This window comes from Chelonoidis abingdonii, chromosome 7 (genome assembly GCF_003597395.2).
Source record: "Chelonoidis abingdonii isolate Lonesome George chromosome 7, CheloAbing_2.0, whole genome shotgun sequence".
Classification (NCBI taxonomy): Eukaryota; Metazoa; Chordata; order Testudines; family Testudinidae; genus Chelonoidis; species Chelonoidis abingdonii.
The window spans coordinates 70,707,358-70,731,724 of NC_133775.1; positions in this window are offsets into that span (position 1 = coordinate 70,707,358).

A 24,367-nucleotide genomic window follows, 5' to 3' on the forward strand; every position below is an offset into this window, starting at 1 on the left:
AAGAGAGATCGGAGGGACAAGAGATACTACATTAAGAACACAGATAGTACTGAATCAAGAGAAGGTACGAGCCACCATAAGGCTAGACATGTCCAATGCAGTTCAGAACTCTACGACAAAGAACGAAGGGTCGATAAGCACACCCAACGTGATAAAATGTAAGCACAGTACACGTCTGACCATCCACGTCAGAAAAAGGATCACCATTCACAACATCCGGATCCCGCCACAACCAACCAGACACCACGGGCACAACATACAAAAACCCATGAGGGGCAAGAGCAATACGACTTCACACAGAGCACACCGGTCCCACAACATCAGTACACAGAGTACATTACAACTCAGAATTATATTCACGTACCGGCAGGGGGAAAAGAAAACTGGACAGAGCGTTCACGAACCACACCATGACACGGAAGGCCACAGCCAAAATCGCAAATACAAGACGCTGTAAACCACCTGTACTAGCCTACATTACCCCCCGCCATGCCATCAACCGTTAGTGCGGCTCACCAGACGATTGTCAGCACAGCGTAACCTTAGTATTTCAAAAAACGACAAACTGCATTCTGTTCATTAACAGGAACCTATAAAACGGATTGTCTCACATACCAGCATCAAGAACCTAGTACACCGAAGGCACAACTTCTGGAGCTAGCTGCATGTAAACTCGGGGGCATCGACACCTGTGCACTGGGACGAGCCGACACAGAAGAGCAGAAAAAGTCAGCGCAAAGCTCATCGGGATTCCTATACCAGGGAACAGTCCGCATCGAGGCGAAATTGCACAAGTCGGATCATATGGCATCGCGTCTCCTAGAAGAACTAGCAGACCTAGAAATCGCATGATCAAGAGACCAGGTGCTCCGGCAGATCCACAGGGTGCCCCTGCAAAAAGCGCACCCTGCATATTCCTTCCTCTCCACCTTCCGGGACAGCCGGGCAGTCCCTACCCCATTTGGCAAGAAGTTAAGCGAAAACAAGCATAAGAAACAGAGACTAGTTAATCGAGAAGATACAAGAGGTCGGGAGGGAGCAGTGATGAGGCATGCCTGGTGCTTATAAACAAAATAGTTCCATGCAGAAAAAAATGGAAACTCTAATTAGACACCATACAAGGGAAGAATGTACTCATTGCCAAGACAAGTCAATAACCAACAATGTGATACAAAAATTCAGCCCACAGTTTCAATGACAATAAGCTGCAAGCCATATCGTCCATACATCTACGCTAGCAAGGCTCAATATACGAATAAGGCAGCTCCTGGATGGTCGGCAGACTGCAGCCACCCATCTTACCATCCCAGAAAGGAAAGATGGAGAGAGGCGATACTGCTCTTCAGGTGTAAAACGTCCCGTCATACAGCAGCACATACAACAAGGTCAGCTCAAGCAATATCAAGGAAGATTGTCCCTTTTTTTCAACGTGTGGGAAAGAAACTGCGACGAGTAGTCCTAGACACACAACCGCAGACACTGGTTGAACTACAGACATACAGAATGCTCAGCCAGGATGGAAAAAATTTCAGAAACTCTGGGACTGGGAAGCTGGAACCTCAGATCCCCTCCCCTCGCATTAATGAGGTCCATTGGCTCACCGGAGTCTGTCACGACAGGCAGCGGTATCCTCAAGTTTTTATCAAACGCTTGGCATTCACTGTCTGGTAACCAGGAGCGGAACAAAATAGAGTTGTCTCCCCCTATATTCTACAGCGATCAACCTATACACTCCCAGACGCCCTGCGAGCTCTTTTTGGATGAGACTGCATCTGCCAGCCGTGCTGATGGGACATACACAGCTCACGCGGACAAGGACACGAGAAATAATCAAAGATCGCGATGGACATGTTCCTGTACCTGCCCGTGTCTACTGCATACCGTGAAGGCTCAGATGCTGTCCAGACCGGTCAGCCATGCAGCACTCGGATGCCAGCCCTTCAGCCAATAGTTAGCGGCGCAGTTGCGTCCGACCACAGAACCACTGAATCACGAGCTATCACAATCGAAGTTAGCGCACGTGCGAAGCCCTACTCCTCTCGTTTGGGAGGAGTTCCGAAATCGATTTAAGGAGGCGGTTAACTCGATATTAATGACGACGTCGTGTGAACGGATACAGTGTTAAATCGGTATATCGGCCATTAAACCGATTTAAAGTCGCAGTGTAGACCTGGCCTGAGACCTGGCAAATTTGGATCAGCATGGGGCTGTTCAGGGCATCTCTTTGAGCTGTCTCTCTGGTCACACAGGCTTACAGCAGGGTTCCAAAATATGCAGACTTGGCTGGCTCAGCCTAGCTCTTATTAAACAGAAGGAAAAGGAGAAAGAGAGATGACAGAGAAGAAAAAAGTAGGAAAGGAAAAGAACACATTTTGGGTCAGTGGAAGACAAAGTCTCACATCCCTAGCGGTGTTCGGGATACAGCTGGAGTTGGTGGAGGTGATGATGCCACGGGGGTCCCTCTCTCTGGCCCGTTCTGGTCAGGACACCTCTCAGGATGGGTCCCAGGAGACAGTGGGGATGGCAGCCAAGATGGAGCTCACTCCTCCCCCTTCTTTTACTCATCCAGTGTAGCAGCAGCCTCCATCTATTTGTCCATATTCTCTCTCAATTTTTTCTTTCTTAAGGACCCCGAAAGGGAATGGTGGATAAAATAGACCATCCCCTTATTATAGGTCTACTTTCCAGCACACCAATTTTGATTCATTGATTTTTGGGCTCACATCAGGCATTATCCTAGCACAGTCCTTGAGTGATGCCAGGGGGCTGTTTTGCTTGGACTAAGTCAGTTTTTCTGTCTTGCTTTTGCATCTTTTCCCATCAACATTTGTTATCGGCTACTGTAACATTTTATGTTTTTTCACTCAGTTTTCACAGTTGAGCTCACAATTAGGGTAAATTTGTAGGCCCAGTTCATAGAAGATCATAGAAAATTAGGGTTGGAAGAGACCTCAGGAGGTCATCTAGTTCAAAGCAAGACCAACCCCAACTAAATCATCCCAGTAAGGGCTTTTTCAAGCCTTAAAAACCTCTAAGGATGGAGATTCCACCACCTCCCTAGGTAACCCATACCAGTACTTCACCATCCTCCTAGTGAAATAGTTTTTCCTAATATCCAGCCTAGACCTCTCCCATGGCAACTAGAGACCATTGCTCCTTGTTCTGTCATCTGCCACCATTGAGAACAGCCTAGCTCCATCCTCTTTGGAACTCCCTTCAGGTAGTTGAAGGCTGCTATCAAATCCCCCCTCACTCTTCTCTTCTGTAGACTAAATAAGCCCAGTTCCCTCAGCCCCTCCTTATAAGTCATGTTTCCCAGCCCCCTAATCATTTTCATTGCCCTCTGCTGGACTCTCCAATTTGTCCACATCCTTTTTGTGTGCGTGTGGAGTGGGGGGATGGCAGAACTGGATGCAATACTCCAGATAGGCCTCACCAGTGTCGAATAGAGGGGAATAATCATGTCCCTCGATCTCCTGGCAATGCTCCAACTAATGCAGCTCATTATGCCATTATCCTTCTTGGTAACAAGGGCACACTGTTGACTCATATCTAGCTTCTCATCCACTGTAATGCCCAGGTCCTTTTCTGCAGAACTGCCACTTAGCCAGTCAGTCCCCAGCCTATAGCAGTGCATGGGATTCTTCCATCCTAAGTGCAGGACTCTGCACTTATCCTTGTTGAACCTCAGATTTCTTTTGGTCCAATCCTCCAATTTGTCTAGGTCACTCTGGACTCTATCCCTACCCTCCAGCATATCTACCTCTTCCCCCAGCTTACTGTCATCTGTGAACTTGCTGAGGATGCAATCCGTCCCATCATTCATATAATTAATGAAGATGCTGAACAAAATTGGCCCCAGCACAGACCCCTGAGGCACTCCGCTTGATACCGGCTGCCAACCAGACAGCAAGCTGTTGATCACTACCCATTAAACCCGATGATCTAGCCAGCTTTCTATCCACTTTACACTCCATTCATCCAATCCATACATTTTTAATTTGCTGGGAAGAATACTGTGGGAGACTGTATCAAAAGCTTTGCTAAAGTTAAGATATATCACGTCCACCACTTTCTCCTATAGCCACAGAGCCAGTTATCTCCTCATAGAAGGTAAGCAGGTTGATCAGGCATGACTTGCCCTTGTTAAATCCATATTGACTGCTCCTGATCACCTTCCTCTCCTCCAGGTGCTTCAAAATGGATTCCTTGAGGACCTGCTCCATGATTTTTCCAGGGACTGAGGTGAGGCTGACCGGTCTGTAGTACCTCCGGATTCTCCTTCTTCCCTTTTTTAAAGTTATTACAACAGTTCTGCATCTACAAGGTCCTGGCTCCTCTCTGACCTCTGGCTAAAAACGTCTGCTACCCCCTGCACCTCCACTATCCCAAAACTCTGGGCCTCAGATACCCCCAATCTCCCTCCACTTCCCAATAGCCCTTGGTCATCTCCACAACCACAAAGCCTCCCTGGCACTGGCTGCCTCAATCTCTCTAGCAGAAGTTCCTTCATAATTACTGGCTCCCAAAAGGCCAAACTCTTTGACACATGCACATGCTGTAGTCTAGCTTAACCTTTCCTGGCTTCAGTTCCATTCTGCCTTCAAACCCCTAGGCCTCAGTTCAACTTTCTCTCCTGCTCAGGCACACCCCTACCAGTCAGGCTTTCCCTGTATAGTCACATAATCCTAGGCAAAATGACAATGTCATAAACTACTGGATATAGACTCTAATGAGAAACTATGCACATGACTGGAGCTCCCAAAAGCCTCCTGTCAAAGCCACTGAAGTTAGTCTCCCAGCCCTCCTCCTGAGTGGTAGGTAAGAACATAGCCCAGGAGTCATCACTTCAAGTTCTCCTGCTCTAGCTCCTCCCAAAGGAAAGCCCCTGCACTTTTTTCTGTGAGATGATATGCACCTGCACAGGGTTATTTTCTTTATTAATATCTTGTGACTATATGTTCCACTGATTAATTATATGTCATGTACTTCTGCTTTCTGTCTTAAATTTTCTGTCTCTAATTTCATTCAGTGCTCCTTGTTCCTGTGTTATGGGGAAGGGTACACAGGACACAGTGATTTATAAAATGATAAAATCCTCTATCCTCTTCTACTTTCTTCACTTTTTCGGCTTGGGCTGTGTATTGACTGTGTGTTTTCGCTAACTGTCTTTAATGACTCCTGCATCTCTTTCTGGAGAGGTTACAACTAATTCAGAGCCCATCCATGTATGCAAGAATTTCAATAATAAATCAGTTCTCTCTGCTAGCCTGCCCCATAAACACTCTTGCATAGAAATACAGGCCTGACTCATTCTACTGGGCATGGACCTGTCTCTGTTTGGGACCATCTCAGCCTGTTTCAAGTGATTACAGTGAACCCCGCTAGAAACTGGAGCACATCCCACCTGTCTGCACTAATAATACCAGGTACATGCTTGCCTCTGTTCTAACTAACTGAAGGGAAACAATGCTCAGGGATACTCAAAATGAGAGAGAGAGGGGGGCCGCCACAAGAGAGGAGGGACTTGAGCGAGGGGCGAACATAGAGGGAACAGAGACCAGAGAGTGAGGAAGACAGACCTGAGGGGGTGAGTAAACGGGATGCAAGAAACACCCGTGCACGCGCACACACACACAGCCACCGCACTAAGATGTTCTCTTCCACAGTAGCTCAAAAGGTTTTCTTCCTTTAACTAACACAGTGCTGAGAGGTTTATTCAAGTAGAAAAATTTTAATTGCATTTTCTTGTAGTCAATATTAATGGCAGGACCTTGTACAAATAAAAGTGAATAATGCAGCAGCTTAGCTGACAACATTGTTTCACATTCATTGCAGCTTGTGAACCTTCATTAAAACAGATTATTTTTGTTCTGGCATGTACAAGAGTTCACTGGGGCTCGACCCTCTCCGGGGCGGAGAGGAGCCACACCAGCTCACTACACACCGAGGGGTCCGGGGAAATAGTCAGTCCAGGGGTCCCCCTCGGTAGCCCTTGCGGTAGTCGGCGGCACTGTGGTTACGTCTGGCCCCAGCTCCGACGGGGCAACAACCGCTGGGTCAGGAGGCTCAGACCCTCAGGCAGGGCTGAGCTGTAACAACAGTTATGAGCCCCAGCCCTAGGTCAGGGCGGGGCAACAACCACTGAGTCAGAATGCTCAGGTCCTCAGGCAGGGCTCAGCAACAGTAACAGGCTTCAGCCTCCTCAGGCCAGGGAGAGGGGGAGTCTGCCACCCGGGTGGATGCAGGCCCTCCCACTCCATTGCGTCCCAGCCTCGGGCCCTAGCAGCGGCTGTCAATCCGCTGCTTAGTCAGTGGGGATCCTGACCACAACACACTGACATAGGCTCCGGTAATGCTGCAGCCAGACTGGGGTCAGCTGCCCCTGGGCTACTTCCGTACTCCACCTCGGGCCCTACCTGGGTCCTGACACCGGCCTCTGCAGGGTCCAGGAGCATGGGTTCGTCGCGGCTGGGGCTGGTTGGCAGGTCCGGCAACTCCTCTGGGTAGCTGGCACGGGATAGCTCCGGCAGCTCCTCTGGGTAGCTGGCACGGGATAGCTCCGGCAGCTCCTCTGGGTAGTGGGCGCGGGGTAGCTCTGGCCAGTCTGGGCAGCTGCCTTGGGCTGCAGGAGCTTCCCAGTCTCGAGCTCCCCTAGGGACGTCTGCTTTCTCCAGCGGCTGGGGCCCTACTGAGCTCTGAGGGCCGGCCTTTATAGTTCCGGGTCGTTGCCTGACCCTTTGAGGGACGGGCTCAGAGCTCGCTAGCTCCGCCTGCTCTTTCCTCTGGCTGGGCTCTTCCTCCTCTGAGGCGAAGGGGGGACACACCACCTCAGTACATGGCGATTTAACCAGCTACTCTACTTTCTCGCCTGCCCCTGGAGGAGGGAGGGCAGGGCCTGAAGTGCCTGCGCACTCAGGTCCACGTCTTCCGTCTCCAGGCACTGCAGAGGTTTCTTTATGGTGCGGGTGGTCCGGCATGGAGAGCCCTGGCGCACGCCTTCCTGCGCCGCTTCCGAGGGCTCCGATACGACTGGCAGCTCCTTTATCTCGAGCCGAGGGGTCTTCCACGAGACCTCTCTGGGCTGCCGGTCTTCTACCAGGACCTCCTCCAGACCTGGAAGCTGTTCTCTGCGACCAGGTCCGTGGCGGCCACCGAGGAGGCGGATCTCCTCGCGGAGCCCCTGCTACACAATCCCCAGCTCCGTGTGCAGGTGGTGGAGTCCCCCGCGGTGCGCCAGAGGTTGGTCCTGGCAGAAGCTACCAGGGTCGGAGACCTCCTGGACTACGAGCAGGGCAGCTGGCTGGATCCCCTGACGCTTGCTCAACGCATGGGGCTCTCCAGACCTTGTACTCCCCGGCGCGTGCTCCAGGAGGTGCGAGGCGCGTTTGCTAGCCCATCTGCTCAAGGCCTACCGTCTGACCGTGAGTCCTGCGGGAGGCACGCCCCGCCACCCCCACCCCGGGCCCTCAGACCTTTTCATCGGCCCCTGCCTGTAGAACCCGACCGCGCCCGCCCGCCCCTTCTCCGCAAGCCCGGCTGCACAATCAGCAGCCAGTCCGTTTTAAAACTTGCGCCTGAACAACTCTACCACGCTCGTGCTCCATAACCCTTTGCCATTTCCTCACACCTTGTGTCCTGCCCTGACACCAAGGTGGCGGAACCTTCTCCGCACCTCTGGAGGGTGAGGAAGCCCCGGTGGGCCAGCCTATTACTCCACCCTGGTCCGGCCCGCCAAGGTATATTCATGGCGCCTCCATGGGCCGTGAAGCACGGGCGGTTTGGCGTAGGTTTCACCCTCGTCCCACGACACCTGCCCGTCTGCGGGTGAGGGAGACCCTGCGCTGTTTACTTAGAGTGCGCCAGGTTGCAGCCCCTATTACGGTCTCCTCACTTGAATCTCTTGTTGCGTTGTTTTGGCTGCACTTTTCCCCTCATCTCCTTCTCTACCATCCCTATCCCGTGGCCCACGAAGTCCAGATCCTGCGCAACCTCCTCCCACCCTGGCTAAAAAAGACCATTACCGACAGGGAGAGGAGGTTGGCCGATGGAGAACTCCAGTGACTGTGGGCTTGTTTTCCGGTCCCTGGTTACCGTTCATGTAGTGGCGGTGATCCTCTGGCTGGTGTCTACTGGCTCCTTTGACACCCTTCGAGGAGCAGCTGGGCTGGCTGTCCGTGGTTCTCTGGCTCGGTGTCCCGTCCAGGCTTCCCTTCCTCCTGAACCTCAATCCCATCCCCTGTTCTTTTACTTAAATGTCCCCCGTGATAGTGGCTTTGTCTGGTCCTGTGAGGTCCTCCCCTTAGGACTGGGGGGGATCCCTTTGAGTGGCTAAACCACAATCCCTTCCGCAGCCAGAGCCCTATCCCCCTGCACCCTATCCTCATCCGCGCCAGAGCCCTCATCTCTCCGCCTCAGAACCCTCATCCCCAGCCAGAGCCCTCATCCCCTGCACCCTAATCCTCATCCCAGACAGAGTCCTCATCCCTCTGCACCCTAATCTCATCCTCAACCAGAGCCTTCATCCCCCGTGCACCCTAATCCTCATCTCCAGCCAGAGCCTATCCCCGCATCATAAACCCCTCATCCCCAGCCAGAGCCCTCATTCCCCTGCACCCTAATCCTCTGCCCCAGCCCTGAGCACCCCTGCAGCACGAACGCCTCATCCTCAGCTCCAACCCTCATTCCCCTGCAGACCTGATCTCTGCCCCAGCGTGCACCACCTCCCCTTCCTACGACCCCAGCCCCAGCTGAAACCTGCACCCAAACTCCGTCCCAAAGCCTGCACCCCTCACCCCTCCTGCACACTCACCCCCTGCCCCAGCCCAGAACCTGCACCCAGCACCCAAACTCCCTCCCAGAGCCTGCACCCCTCACCCCTTCCTACACTACCACCAGCCCAGAGCCTGCACCCAAACTCCGTCCCAAAGCCTGCAGCCCTCACCCCCTCCTGCACACCCACCCTGTGCCCCAGCCCGAAGCCTGCACCCAGCACCCAAACTGCTTCCCAAAGCCTGCACCCCTCCTGCACCCTAATCCCCAGCCCAGGACCTGCACCCCAGACCTCCCCCCTGAAACTCCGCTCAGAGCCTTAGGCAGGTGGAGGCGGAGTTTGAGGGGGCGGAGTTGGGGGGGCGGGTTCTGGGCACCATCAAAATTTCTACAAACTTGCCTCCCATGTCCCTCCCCACCCTGAACTCTGGGGTACAGATGTGAGGAGCCGCATGAAATAGCCCCTAAGCTTATATTCTACCAGTTTAGGTTAAAACTTCCCCATGGTACAATTCCTTTACTTGTCCTTGGATGGTATTGCTGTCACCACCAAGTGATTTACACAAAAATTCAGGAAAAGGGTCACTTGGAGTCCCTATTTCCCCAAAATATTCCCCAAGCTCCTTCACCCCCTCTCTGAGGAGGCTTGAGAATAGGACACTGAAAATCAATCAGATTCTTAAAGGAAGAACTTTATTTAAAGAAAAGGTAAAAGAATCATAGCTGCAAAATCAGGATGGAAGGTAACTTTACAAGGTAATAAAAAGATTTAAAACACTGACGATTCCCCTCTAGGCTCAGTTTTAAAGTTACAAATAACAGGAATAAAACTACCTTTGTAGCACAGAGAAAATTTACAAGCCAAAACAAAAGATAACCTAACCCATTTCCTTGCCTACTTACAATTTTTGTAATTTTAAATGGATCATTCCAGGTATATTTTTAGGAGATGTTGTCCCTGCTTGGTTTCTCTCTCTGGGAGAGGGAGAACAAAGAGAGCCACAAACAACCCCCACCCCCACCCCAGATTTGAAAGTATCTTCTTTCCTCGTTGGTCCTTCTGGTGAAGTGCCAGCTAGGTTATCTGAGCTTCTTAATCCCTTACAGGTAAAGTGATTCAGTACATCTGGCCAGGAGGGATTTTATGCTACTGCATACATAAAGGTTGTTACCTTTCCCTCTATATTTATGACAGTTACATTGAATTTGTGCAGTGCTAATTTTTTAATCACAGTGTTGTGCAATGTTAAGGTATGTCTACACCAGGGGTAGACAACCTATGGCATGCATGCCAAAGGTGGCGTGTGAGCTGATTCTCAGTGGCACTCACACTGCCTGGGTCCTGGCCATCGGTCTGGGGGGCTCTGCATTTTAATTTAATTTTAAATGAAGCTTCTTAAATGTTTTAAAAACCTTATTTACTTTACATACAACAATAGTTTAATTATATATTATAGACTTCTAGAAAGAGACCTTCTAAAAACATTAAAATGTATTACTGGCACTCAAAACCTTAAATTAGAGTGACTAAATGAAGACTCGGCACACAACTTTGAAAGGTTGCCAACGCCTGGTCTGCACTGTAGCGATCGATGCACGGTCTGGGTCTGTTGAAGACCTGCTAAATCAACTGCAGATCACTCTTCAAATGACTCTGGTACTCTACTGGAACAAAAAGTATAAGGTATCTCTCCTGTTGATCCAGTGCAGTGTAGACAACGCAGTAAGTCGACCTAAGTTACATCAACTCTAGCTACATTATTTATGTAACTGGAGTTGTGTAACTTAGGTTGACTTATCCCCATAGTGTAGACCAGGCCTGTGTCAAACACCTTACAGAGTTCTAAGTATATTACATCAAAACATCAGAAGCCACATTTCTAATCTCATCAAAAATATCTAGGTTGTTTACAATTTTCCATAAACCATACTCTTTGGTATTAATTGTATTCCCATCCTTTCATTCCTTATTGATTGAGTCCCATATCAATCAGTCTATAGTTTCTCCTGGTACTGATGTTGGGTTATCTAGCCTATAATTACCGTAGTTGTCCTGCTTGCCCTTTTGGAATATTGGCACAACCCTGGCATTGTTTCGACCCTCTGGAACTTTCCTAATATTACAAAATTTATTCAAAGCTAACATCAACCTGCATCTAACAACCCCCCGCCCTTTCCCATAGCCCCTCACGTTCTCCAACCCCCGCCCATCTTGCCCTTAAGTACTAGAGCTAAGTAAAACACTGTAGCTGAAGTTTGGGGGAATCTCTCACTCTGTGTACTTGGGGCAAACACTCCCTTCAGCTAAACCAGTGGGCAGGTCCATGCTCAGGTGGCACAGAAAGCTAGAGTGCTGGCTAGATGGGGTATGTTCCCCATTCCTTGACAGAAACCCATCAGTGGAGGCTCCATGGGTAATGTGGGTCAAACTTGGGAAACCAGCTACTTTCCATTGAACTCTTCCAAGCCAGCAAGACAAACCCTCCTATGGTAATGCTGAGCTGACAGAGTAGCACTGGCTCCCTCACCTCATTTCAAACCCTCTCCTTGAGGGAATTTTGGGGGAAAGTAGTGGCCTGTGGGTACCTGTAGGGCAGTTATCCCTCCTCACCCCATGACAATGGAAGAAATGAGATGGTAACTCCAAGTACAGGCATGGAGATATTTACCTGGAGGAGGCAATGGGATGGGCAGGGATGGTATCCCTAGCCTCTGTTTGCCAGAAACTGGGAATGGGCAACAGGGGATGGATCACTTGGTGATTACCTGTTCTGTTCATTCCCTCTGGAGTACCTGGCATTGGCCACTGTCGGAAGACAGGATACTGGACTAGTTGGACCTTTGGCCTGACCCAGTATGGCTGTTCTTATGTTCTTAGGAATACAGAGTCCTCAGAGTGTGAGGAATTGCCAGGTCAGGAACCTTCCCCTCTGCCATGCCTACAGAGTGCTGTATAAACCTGTGTGGCTCTATACTAGTTACATGTGTAAAATGGCTCTAATACTATCCCAGGATTGCATGGCTAAGTGATCAAAAGTCAGAAAATGACAAAGATTACTTTAGGAGATCATTTGACAGCCTAACTCATCTCACTCTCAAGAGACTTCCCTTGAGAGTCAGCCTGCATTTTCCTTTCTTTATTTTATTCCCATATCTCTCCCTGCATTCCACAGCACAGAATGCCTCTCCTGCCTGAGGTCTGCACATTCTCACATCTCCCTGAGACATCCTTAGTCAAGATAGAGATACTCAGCTATTTTTATCTTCCCTAGTAAATCAGTCTCGACAGCCTCTAATTCTTATAGCCTTGATTTTGCAGCATTCTCTCACGTGAGTAGCCCCACTGAGCTCCACCCAGCAGGGAAAAAGAGCAGAGCGGGGTCCAAAGCTGAAGCTACTGGTGATCGTGGATTTAAGGTTGGAAAACAGTTTTCATTCTTCACTTATCAACAAATGCTGCTTCGGCAGAGTTCAGGTCCCTGTACACAACAGCACATCCTGCTACTGGGGCCTTCCTGTCGCTACAAAATCTCAGACTCACACTTAGGTTCTGTCTACACTACGAGCTACAGGTGTGACTCCCTTGCTTGTGTACACACAGCTGTTATTGAGCTAGCATGAATATAATAGCAATGAAGTTGCAGTAGCATGGGTAGCAGCAGTGGAGAGATGGCTGAGTCAGTCCAAGTACATACCAATCAGTTTCAGGCATGTTTGCACTTGGCACAGCTCAGCCGTGCTGCCACCCCCAGTGCTCCTGTGGCTACAAGGCTTATGCCTCCTCATACTAGCTCAGTGAGAGCTAGGGCAAATGTGTGTACATGAGGAGGGAATCACATCCTTAGCTCATGGTTAGATGGAGCCCAAGTGTCTGGGGCTTTGTAGCGCCAGGAAGAGCTCAGCAGCCAGATGTCCTGTTGTGTGCACCCCTAGCTCATAGTGTAGACGCAGACTTAGACAACCAGAAAACACTGTGTGAGGCACCTGCAGCTCCCCAAAGGAAGCATTAGCATGACAAGATAAAGATAATACACAATGCAACCAGGCTGAGGGCGCTGCATCTCTCTCAGCAGATTGCCTTTGCCCTCACATGGCTGGGCTTTGCAGTCTGTGCTTTGAGTCTCATGGGGTGTGGCTCCGGGGCTGTCTTTGATAACAGTGCACCAGAAACAGAACCTTTTGCGGGACAGGCTGCAGACATAGCGGCTTCTGTTGGTAGCGGCGTATTATTGCCTAGGCTGAGAAATTTGAAGGGGCGGCAAATTTGACCACTCACAGAGAAGCTCCCTTGCTCCAGCTTGCCTCCTCTGCTAGCCTGCCGCCGCATCCTGTTTCTCTCCCCTCCCTCCCAGCGCTTGCGCCACAAAACACCTGTTTCGTGGGGGAGGGGGGAGGAAGGGGAACGTGGCGCGCTGGGGGAAGAGGTGGGAATGGGGTGGGGATTTGGGAAAGGGATCCAATAGGGGCAGGGAGGGGGTGGAGTTGGGGCGGGACTTTGGGGAAGGAGTTGGAATGGGGGTGGGGAAAGGGTGGAATCGGGGACGCGCCAGGGGCGGGCGGGGGGACAATTATTTCAGGGCCACTGCCTGTTGGAGTCATCATGTCATCAAAGGAAAGAGTCACTCTCTACCAGTAATTAAAAGTTACACTTGCCCCTGCACCTGCAGCATCCCAGACGCTCTGGCCTCCCTTGAGCCCAGTGATGGGGGACGCCAACTCAGGAGCAGGAGTGTCAGAAAGTGGGGAGTTCCCAGCTCCAGCAATACAGCAGCATTGTTACTGCTACCAAGCAAACCCACCACCAGTTACATAGCACAGCACTGTCCCCTGGGCCCAAAACATGCCCATGTGCCCTCAGAGCCCACTTCAGAGCAGGGCTTCCTGGGAATGTGGGGGACACACAGTCCCTGATCAGCCAAAGCCAGGTCTCAAACCACAATGGGCCAAAATGCCACCCCTTGCCGATGAATCAGAACAGCCTATTGCGGCTCATGGGTGAGGCAGGCATCATAACAGCATGAGCCTAGGCTCCCCATGTTGCTTGTTGTACCCCAATGAACTCTGGTGCATGGTCCTCAGTGATTCTTCTATAGCTCTCTCAGGTGAGGCCCCAGCCTTGTGTCACAGCTACCCCACCTACTCTGTCCTTGATCTCTTCGCTCTTCTGCTCGCCATCCCCAGCACAGTCTGCCACCACCTCAGTCTCCAGCACAGTGGTTGGTTCCCAGTATTCCTCCCTACCTGGGGGGCTCCACACATCCCACCCAGCCCCAGCCCAGTGCCACATTTCTTCCTGAACAGCTTCATTGTTTTCACCTCTTAAACATTACTGATGGTTTCTAGACAGGCCCTGCGAGGGGGACAGATTATTATCCCCAGTTCACATAGGGAAACTGAAGCACTGAATCATTCTACCTACAAATAGTCTGGTTCGAGTGACTTGACCTGCACCGAATAGGAAGTTTGTGGCAGAACAAGGAATGGATCTCCTGAATCCTGTTTTTGATCTGGAAACCCAAACATCATAAGCTCTGGAATATGTCATTAAGGCATCCAAACAACCTTAGCTCTGCCCTGTAGTGATGCCACACACTAACTCTCTGGTTAGCATTAAGGCTTTTTAGGTTTTGTGGTCCCAAGTTAGATAAGATTCATTTTTAAATACACATTCTTTTCTCATATTTTAGTGTCACTATGGGGCAGAGTTAAGGTTATTTGGGTGCCCTAGCTCTGCATTTCCATAGCTCAGTATACTTGGGAGACTATTAGTGTAACATAATGCTGTAGTTCCTGGTTTTGTAATGCTTGATTTGGGGATAATGTCTTTTACCATGTGTGACAGAGTGGGGAGTGGCCTGAGGCTGATTCATCACTCCATGCACCTGACAAAAGTCCTCATGTGGGCCAAATAGATGAGATAATTATTAGGCACCAGGTGATTAACCAATTAACATGATGAACCAGTGTCTCCACGGAGAGCAGTTAAAAGAGACAGGAGTGGGGAGGCTAGCATACCAGGAGCTTAGGGTGGTGAGAACTCTGCCTCTGTATCTGGGAAGACGGAAAAAGCTGTATGCTTTGGGGAACTTGTACTTGACTTGCATGTTGTAAATAAAGCACATGGTGTTGATCTTGCTGTGGGGGTGTGTGAGGACTGTTTACAGGAATCCAGTGAGAGAAACCCTACCTTATGACATTCGTCAATTACTGGTATGTACTCTGTCTTAACTCCATTTTAATGTACATTTTGGCTTGGAATGTCCTTGTTTTTAAACATATCATCAATGATACTAAACAAAGAATCCAAGGAGATTGCTCCTATGCTGTACTTCTAGTGATCTGAAGATCTGTAATAACCACCTTCAATCACTTTAAAAAAAAAAAAGTAACTGGCAGCTTTAGGAGTACACCTATGTGGTGCAAAGCCACCAGAATGGACTTGGTTTTACAGCTCCTTGAATGCATAGATTCATAGACTCTAGGACTGGAAGGGACCTCGAGAGGTCATTGAGTCCAGTTCCCTGCCCTCATGGCAGGACCAAATACTCTCTAGACCATCCCTGATAGACATTTATCTAACCTACTCTTAAATATCTCCAGAGATGGAGATTCCACAACCTCCCTAGGCAATTTATTCCAGTGTTTAACTACCCTGACAGTTAGGAACTTTTTCCTAATGTCCAACCTAAATCTCCCTTGCTGCAGTTTAAGCCCATTGCTTCTTGTTCTATCATTAGAGGCTAAGGTGAACAAGTTTTCTCCCTCCTCCTGATGACACCCTTTTAGATACCTGAAAACTGCTATCATGTCCCCTCTCAGTCTTCTCTTTTCCAAACTAAATAAACCCAATTCTTTCAGCCTTCCTTCATAGGTCATGTTCTCAAGACCTTTAATCATTCTTGTTGCTCTTCTCTGGACCCTCTCCAATTTCTCCACATCTTTCTTGAAATGCGGTGCCCAGAACTGGACACAATACTCCAGTTGAGGCCTAACCAGCGCAGAGTAGAGCGGAAGAATGACTTCTCGTGTCTTGTTTACAACACACCTGTTAATGCATCCCAGAATCACGTTTGCTTTTTTTGCAACAGTATCACACTGTTGACTTATATTTAGCTTGTGGTCCACTGTGACCCCTAGATCTCTTTCTGCCATACTCCTTCCTAGACAGTCTCTTCCCATTCTGTATGTGTGAAACTGATTGTTCCTTCCTAAGTGGAGCACTTTGCATTTGTCTTTATTGAACTTCATCCAGTTTACCTCAGACCATTTCTCCAATTTGTCCAGATCATTTTGAATTTTGACCCTGTCCTCCAAAGCAGTTGCAATCCCTCCCAGTTTGGTATCATCCACAAACTTAATAAGCGTACTTTCTATGCCAACATCTAAGTCGTTGATGAAGATATTGAACAGAGCCGGTCCCAAAACAGACCCCTGCGGAACCCCACTTGTTATAGGGAAAGGGACTCTCAGATAGAGCAGAGAGGTTATTTTACCTTTGTATTTGGCACTTGTGCAACCATTGCTAGAAAATGGGGTCAAGTTCCAGTGCTCACAATTCAAGAAGGATGCTCATAAATTGAAGGAGAGGGGTCAGAAGAGCCACAACAATGATTAAAGGATTAGAAACCCTGTCCTACAGTGACAGACTGAAGGAGCTCAATCTGTTTGGTTTAACAAAGAGAAGGTTCAGGGGTGACTTGATCACGGTCTATAAGTACATATGGAGGGAACAAATACTTGGCAATGGGCTATTCAGCCTAACAGAGGAAGGTCTAACATGATCCAATATCTGGAAGTTCAAACTAGACAAATTTAGACTAGAAATAAGTCAAACTTTAACAATGAGTGTAATTAACAACCATTGGACTGACTTACCAACGGTTGTGGTGGATTCTCCATCACCAACCATTTTTCAGTCAAGATTGTCTACCTTTCTAAAAGGTCTGCTCCAGGAGTGATTCTGGGGCATTTCTCTGGCCTGTGTTATCTAGGAGGGCAGATTTTATGATCCCAATGATCCTTTCTGGACTTGGTATCCATAAATTTGTAAGCAGTGTGCTTCAAAGCATATGCAGGTTGGGTGTGTGTGTCTGTGCCTTAACTCCTTAAAGGTGTAACCCTTCTGTCAGGTGGAGCCAGCAGAAACCAGGGCCGGGTTCAATATCTATGGGGTTCTTTTCCATTAGTACACCACCAGTCAAAGCTGATCACTTAGAGCTACACAATCCCTGTCTGCTTGATAACTATGGAGAGTAGTTTTCAGAATGGCAGCCATGATAGTCTGTAACTGCAAAAAGAACAGGAGTACTTGTGGCACCTTAGAGACTAACCAACTTATTTGAGCATAATCATAGAATATTAGGGTTGGAAGGGACCTCAAGAGATCATCTAGTCCAACCCCCTGCTCAAAGCAGGACCAATCCCCAAATGGCTCCCTCAAGGATTAAACTAACAACCCTGGGTTTAGCAGGTCAATGCTCAAAGCACTGAGCTAATAAGCTTCCATGGGCTACAGCCCTGCTTCATTGGATGCATATAGTGGAAAATACAGTAGGAAAATAGATATAGATAGATATACACAGAGAAAATGAAACAATGGATGTTCCTATAAATAGAGTTTGCTCCTGAAGTGTCTCCTGCTCCCAAACCAGCTGTCAGGGGATAATACATTCAGACCCTGTATACAATGGAATTTCCAAGCTCTGCTAGCAATGCTGCTAGACCCTGCAAACTCTGCTAGCCAGAGTTCTGGATTTTTTTTATTTTCTTTTTCTCAACTCTTTTAGTCAACTGTAGGAAAATTAAAGCAAAACCCTCTGTTAATGCAATGCTAATGGAGAAAGGCACAGGTAAAACTGTTAGTCATAATGGAGTCTGTACACACACACAGACACAGACACACACACACCCTCCCATATTTTCCAAAATGCCTATGGAGGGATTGTGCTCCTATCACCAACATAGTATGTTCATGAGAATGGGAGAGGCGTGTGTGGTGAAGCCATGTGGCCAGCACCTGGCACAATCAACCAAGATACCTTGGAATTTCCATCCAAACAACGTTATAGTTAAAAATGGAAACCCACTGCTGTAATTTCTTGGGTTTTCTTTCCAGCCAGCCTCAGTCAGGGTATAGGTGCCACCTGCATGGGTGCTCCAGGGCTGAAGCATCCACAGGGAAAAATTAGTAGGTGCTCTGCACCCACTGGGAGCCAAGCTCCCCCTGCCTCCTCCCTTGAACATGCTGTGTTCCTGCTCCTCCCCCTCCCTCCCAGCACTTCTGCCTGCCCCCAGCTGTTTGACAGTGCTCCAGAAGGGAGAGGGAGGAGTGGGGACACAGCACACTCCTGGGAGTAGGTGGAATGGGGCAGGGTGAATGGCACAGCCTGAATGGAACAGCTTTTGGATTTCATTTTCAATTTTTATTGAAAAATCAAACATTTTTCTAAATTTCCTACAAAAAATAGTTTCCTTTTGCTGACCAGCTGTATTGAATAGTGCAATTCCCCCTGAGGCCTGGCCAATTTCAGTGGGACTGCTCAATGGACCTGGCTGGACGCTTAAGGGATGTATTCTGCCACCACAAAAGAGTGTCTCAAATTTTGCCACCTCACCAGCAGTAGCAGTGTGCCTCCTACTGTGTTGCCAACTCTAAAATTCTCCTTTCATTACAAGGAACAAGGCTTGTTCTCCTGGGTGATGCAATGAAAACACAGGTCAAGAAAAGTTATTTTGTATTGGGCATGCACACCCCAGTGACCAGCACAAAGCTGTTCCAGCTTTTCTTGTCTTCATGGTGATGAAATGCTAAGTAAGATCCATCATTGAATGTCCACAGTGAACAGATCAGTCTAGTTCCTTGCAGTCATGTGCACAAGCATGCCATAGTTCCCTGGTCGTTTCCCATGCTGCAGGGGCTCACAGGTGTGTGAAATTTCTTTCCATAATAAATGCTACTGTAACCATGCCTTAGTGGGTCACAGCTAAGGATGCCAAATTCAGGACACACTGCTGAGAAATAGGGCAAACACAACTCAAAACTGGTGGTTATTCTTTCATAAGATATACCAAACCAGCCACAAAAGTAAATTCCTGTTTCACCACCCTGGCTGACAAGGAAACATAAAGGCTGCTCTTATATCACCACCAAAACCACTGGATTCAGAGATGAGTGGTCCTTCACAACCAGTCTGATAAAAAAAGTAGGTTCTTCTGATCCTACACACCCAGGTCAATATGTTTATTAGAGAATATTTAAATAAAGATGATACACAGAGTTTGGCGTGTCAGTCATTAGTCATCGGGGGCAACATACAGAGTATGGGGGAACGCTGGTATTTGGTTATGGGTTAGCATATATTAACTTACGTCTTGTAATGTTCCCCAATGGCGGGGTTCGGTGGGTGGGAGGTCAAAATATAGTAGGGGCAGTGAGTGGTACATCGCTTCCATCTAATGGGTTACACATAGTCATGGATGAGGCAAGCGGGCCACTGGTTAATGAGGGAAAGGGTGACCCTTTCACGTGGTGGAATCCAGCATTTGGTGGGTTCCAGGGACTCAGGGGATGTAGTTTTAGTAGGGGGGTTTATTTAAGGGTTCCCCCCCCCGTTGGGTGTGTTGGAGCCACATCGGCTCACTCCTGGTATGGCGGTGGCGGTGATTGTTCGGTGTAAATGATCCCTTGGACCACCGGGATAGTGTTCGAGACCATTCAAAGTCTAATGAGTCATCGCATGCGACGGCCCACCCCACAGGCCCTAAGTACACATTTCATTACAGGGGTTCCCAGGCGCCTAGCGCCCCGACGATTCAGGGGCGTCGGTTTTGTTAAACCTCGTGCCCTTTGGCCGCAAGGGGTCAGTCAAGGAGCGCATATTTTTCGAGTTTACGGGGCTAGGGCTTCGCGGAACGCCGGAGTCCTGATCTCGAACGGGATCGTCACGTCGACAAGGTGATTGATTCTTTTTCCGATCCGCGTCCGTGACGACGATGTCTGGGCGCAGTGGGCTGTCGGTGTCGGGGATGGTGCGGGTGGACTGCATCTCCCGAGGGGTGTGGGGCCAATGGCCTCACTGAGGCGGTCCTGGACGGCGTTTGTGGCGCGCTGCCGGCTCTTTGGCGTGGGGCTTGCAGCCTGCACGGGACGTGGCGCAGGGTTCTTCCAGGGTGTACCCCCGCACTTCCATTCAGCGCTTGTAACTTAATCCTCAAATCACACTTGATGCAATCCTTTAGTATCCAATCTAAAGATTATATTTATAAAAAAAAGCAAGAGTTTAAAATTGGTTAAAGAATCAATACATACAATTAAATGGCAAGTTCTGGTCAGGCTTGTAGCAGTGATTTGAAATAACTGTGGCTTGAATCAATCTCTGGATATGCATTCCACAGGCTTGGCATGGTCAGTTCAGTTCCTTGTTCAGAGCTTCAGTTTGTAGCAAGGTTTCTCCAGAGTAAAGCATCATAGAATATTTTAGGGTTGGAAGCGGACCATAGGGAGGTCATCTAGTCCAATTCCCGCTCCAAGCAGGACCAGTTCAAACTAATCATCCGCCAGGGCTTTGTCAAGCCTGACCTTAAAAACCATTACGAAGAGATTTCCACCACCTCCTAGGTAAACACATTTTCCAGTTGCCTTCACCACCCTCCTAGTTGAAAAAGGTTGTTTCCAATATCCAACCTAAACCTCTCCCACTGCAACTTGAGACCATTACTCCTTGTTCTCTCATCTGGTACCACTGAGATCAATCTAGATCCATCCTCTTCGGAAACTCCTTTCAGGTAGTTGAAAGCAGCTATCAAATCCCCTCTCATTCTTCTCTTCTGCGGACTAAACAATCCCAGTTCCCTCAGCCTCTCCTCTTAAGTCATGTGCCCCAGCCTTCTAATCATTTTTGTTGCCCTCCATTGGACTCTCTCCAATTTGTCCACATCCTTTCTGTAGTGGGGGGCCCAAAACTGGATGCAATACTCCAGATGGGGCCTCACCAGTGCCGAACAGAGGGGAATAATCACTTACCTTGATCTGCTGGCAACGTTCCTACTAATGCAGCCCAATATGATGCACATCCACTGCTTTTCCCTCATCCACAGAGCCAGTTATCTCATCATAGAAGGACTTGCCCTTTATAGCTTTTGCCATGTGGAGGGCATCCCATTGTTCTTACTGTGAAAAATCACAACAAGAAGATAAAGTTTGGAGTCACATAGGCAAGTCACATGTCCATGCATTTTGCCTAGTCACAGCAGGAGATTTCATTAAATGTAGATAGGCATCTCCCATGGTCCATTGTTAGTTAAATGTTTCTTTGATGGGCCACTCAATTTGAATAGTGCCTCCAAAATGTGCTGGCTAATTACTTAGTGGGTGTTTCCCCAGGAGTAAACATTAGATATACAAGTATAGAACCAATACTTATAACTTCACATACAAGAATGATATATGCATACAGATAGCATAATAATAACCGGCAAATCATAACCTTTTCATAGACACCTCACTCAACAGCCTTTGTACAAGATTTGCTGCAAATATATAACAGTGGTTGCAACAATGAGCTATATGGTCATATTTTAATCAGATAATGTCACAGCTACCTGGAGAGCCAATCAGGTATTTGAATAGCAGAGATAATCTAGACAGGCTTTTTGTGTTGCCATGGAGTGCAGCCAGGGGTGGCTCCAGGAACCAGCGCTCCAAGAGTGTGCCTTGGGTGGCAAGCTGTGGGGGGCGCTCTGCTGGTTGCCCTTAGGGCGGCAGGCAGGGTGCCTTCGGCAGCTTGCCTGCGGAGGGTCTGCTGGTCCAGCAGCTTCGGTGGACCTCCCGTAGGCATGCCTGTGGAGGGTCCGCTGGTCCCATGGCTTTGGTGGACCTGCAGGAGGTCTGCCGAAGCCACGGGACCAGCAGACCCTCTGTGCTTGGGGTGGCAAAATGTCTAGAGCTGCTCCTGAGTGCAGCCACCATAGCACTGACAGCATCATAAGGGTGGGTGGGTACTTGGGGAAGTGGCTGGGTCACAGGGCAGATTCCACCAGTACAACAAGCTGTTTGGCTGAGCAGGTGCTAGCACCATTGGAGCTCTAGTGAAGACAAGGCTCCAGTGGCCAGACTGACACATTTTTACCTCCCTGTTCATTAACCCTGGTGAAATCAAGTCCAGTTGAGCAGTGTCTCTAACTGTGCAGGTGCAGGAGCCTGACAGCACTAATATTTTCCCCAGATCCAGTTCAGCTGAACCAATGGCAGCAACAGGGCAGGTTCTTGCTGCCCCTGCCACACCGGCTGGCTGTACAAGTTAGTGGAAAGGTGCCCTGGGATTAGTGCCATTTCTAGGATCACAGGGCCTGGGGTCTGGCTTGTGTGTGCCAAAACACAGCCTGCTCCCCTCAGCTGCATCTCCCCCCTTATTCACTCAGGGTCTGTGAAACCCATGCCCAGATGATCCCAAAGACCACTCCCAGCCAGCTGGAAAAGGAGCATATCCTAAAGCTGTCAATAGGAGAGAGTGCAGGGACCTCTCTCAGGGAGTCTCTTCGTCCACTCCCTCAGCAGGGATCCCTTAATGTCTATTATCAGGCTTCATGTGGGAAAAGCCCCCTTAGGTCATCCAGGGCCAAGGCAGCCTTGGGTTGGTGCCAGAAATGAACCACTCGACTGCCGGGAATTCATGTTAATGACCTTCTCTGCTTTCCTTTCCTTTTTTGCTGGAGATTCAGGTTTGAACTGGGCTCAAGCAGTCACTGTACTAAGGGCTTGGCTACACTTGCAAGTTGCAGCGCTGGCGAGGGGGTTACAGCGCTGCAACTTAGCAGGTGTCTACACTTAAAAGCTCAGCCAGCGCTGCAACTCCCTGTTTGCAGCGCTGGCTGTACACCTGGGTCTGCTTCCCGGTATCAGCGGCCCGCGCTGGTGATGCGCGCTCTGGTCATCAGTTGTGGACATCTCACCAGCTTTTTATTGGCCTCCAGGGTATATAGACTTATCCCCAGCATTCCTTTAGCCTCTTATCATTGCTTTGCACTCCACTGCCCTGGAGCTCAGAGCCTGAGAGAGGGGGGGGGGGGTTGTAGAAGGGAACTGAGAGGAGGCTTACTGAGTGTTGGCGACTCCCAGGAGTCTGCAGCCAAGCTATTTTCCACTGGAAGGAAGCTAGCCAGTCGACAGCTGCTGGGACTTGGTATGAGGAACAGCAGAGGGCCTGTTCTTGGTAAGGCAGCTTTTCTTTGTAGGATTAGCAAATGTATTTGGGAGCAGAGGGCGCTGTGGCTGCCTGACAACCATGCTAGTGTAGAATAGCCATTGAGTTTCCCTGTGTGCCTTTGCTTTCACAAGCCCCAGAACCCATGGCGTTCCACAGTGAGCAACCCCCACCCCACCCTTCCCAGTGAGCCAATGTGGCAGCCCCTTCCACTGTGAGCTGCATGTGGAAACTCGCCATCTCTATCTGCAAGCTGCGCCTCTCTGTGCTATTGCTCAGAATGTGTAAATGATGCTACCAAACTCTTAAAACAATGCGGCTCTGTCTTAACAGTTTATCCCTGCTGTTTTTTTAAAGTGACTATACTCGCTCCACAGTGCAGACTTCTGAAAGACTGCAAAGCTTAAAAAAAACCAAGGAAGACTAAGAGAGAATGGTGTGAAAAGCAGTTAGAATCTGTATGTCCACAGAAATAAGAAGTTGCAAGGACTGGAGGATAAGGAAACCATGAAAAGAACAGGCTCCGCCTAAGGAGAAGGGCGGGGGGTGCCAAGAAGCACAGATCGCAGGGATGACTTTCAAAAAATGAAAAAAAAAGCTCTCATTTCTTTCATGTATTATTTTTACTTTCCTAACTATATGAATATAAATTTTATACATTGTCATATATGCTGTGATTGTTATTAATGACTGCTGTTTCACTGTGTGGTCCCTGCCACTCCCTGGGTGTCACATGTGTTGGTTCCAGATGCTCCCGCAGGGTAATGGCCTGGAACTGCAGGGCAGCGTGGTACATGGGGCTGGCTGAAGGCATGTGCAGGCTGACTGGAGGTAAGTGCGATTGCCCCGCTCTAGGCGGCTAGCCGGCACGAGGCGTGATTGTGGGGCTGGTTGGAGACAGGGAGTGTCGAGGCTGCTTCAGGCACGCTGGGAGTGCTAGCGGGGCTATGATGAGGAACAGGTGGCTTAGGGTGCGCTCATGGTCTTAGAGTGTGCAGGGCTTGGTGCGGGCGTTCCAGCTGCCTACGTGCTCTGTGGCGAGAGGCTCGCGTTAGTGAGCTTGGCCCAGGGCTGCAGTCCGGCGCATCCCTGTGCCTCAGTCGAGTCGTTAGTCTCTGCACTGCCATGGTTTAGCCCACTGCAGCCCAATCGTCTGTTTGGCAGAAGGGCACTCGAGAGTCGAGCCCCTACTCCTGTGGTCTGCTCGAGCCACAGAGCTCCGCGAGTGCCACAGAGCACACCCCGGTGCAGCCCTGCCAAAGGCCAACGAGCCCCCCACACACTGCTGCCCGCAACCAGCCCTGCCACTCTGCCCAAGGCGCCGCACCCCCTGCGCCATGTTTCCAGCTTTCAGAGATACCGTGGCTGCACGTCCTCCGGACTGGCCTGCGAAA